This window comes from Bos mutus, chromosome 15 (assembly GCF_027580195.1).
Source record: "Bos mutus isolate GX-2022 chromosome 15, NWIPB_WYAK_1.1, whole genome shotgun sequence".
Lineage (NCBI taxonomy): Eukaryota > Metazoa > Chordata > Mammalia > Artiodactyla > Bovidae > Bos > Bos mutus.
Window position 1 is genome coordinate 62801041 of NC_091631.1, and position 787 is coordinate 62801827.

Consider the following 787-nt stretch of genomic DNA (forward strand, 5'->3'; position numbering starts at 1 on the left):
CAGTGTCTTTTCCAATGAGTCAGTTCTTCGCATCAGTGGCCAAAGTATTGGAGTTTCAGCTTTAGCGTCAGTCCTTTCAATGAATATTCTGGACTGATTTCCTTTAGCTCATTGATTTAATTAAAGTTTAATTTGGGTCCCACTTGTTTATTTTTGTTTTTATTTCCACTACTCCGGGAGGTGGGTCATAGAGGATCCTGCTGTGATTTATGTCAGTGAGTGTTCTGCCTATGTTTTCCCCTAAGAGTTAAATAGTTTCTGGTGTTACATTTAGAGCTTAATCCATTTTGAGTTTATTTTTGCATATAGTGTTAGAAAGTGTTCTAGTTTCTTTCTTTGACACGTGGTTAACCAGTTTTCCCGGCACCACTTGTTAAAGAGACTGTCTTTTCTCCATTGTATGTTTGTAATAAACTGTGCTTAGCTGCCACAAAGTAGGAGGGAATGCCTTAACCATACACATGTTGTCAGGCCTGAGAGCCTCTTCCGTCCTCATCAAGGGGAGTGCTAACCTTCTCTCCTTTCATACAACATTCTTCTGGGGTTTTTATCTTGTGCCTTCATCTGGGACATATTCTTCTGCCATCTCATTTTATCTAGCTTTCTGTGTTTGCGTATTCCATTCCACAAGCTTCAGGGTTGTAGTTCTTCTAGCTTCTGCTCCTCACCCCCTGGTCAATGAGGCTGTCTAGAGACTTGTGCAAGCTTCCTCATGTGAGAGACTTATACCCACTCTCTGGTGGGTGGATCTGGGTTTTGTCCATCTGGTGAGTAGGGCTGTGTATGG

The 787-nt window shown here is 41.9% G+C and overlaps 1 non-coding gene across 1 annotated transcript; it reads right to left on the minus strand.

The window, feature by feature from the left end:
* Positions 1-408: 408 nt before the first annotated feature.
* On the minus strand, positions 409-534 carry LOC138991029 (U6atac minor spliceosomal RNA). Its single transcript, XR_011467077.1, has one exon. It is a non-coding gene; the product is annotated as a U6atac minor spliceosomal RNA (small nuclear RNA).
* Between the last annotated feature and the right edge of the window lie 253 nt (positions 535-787).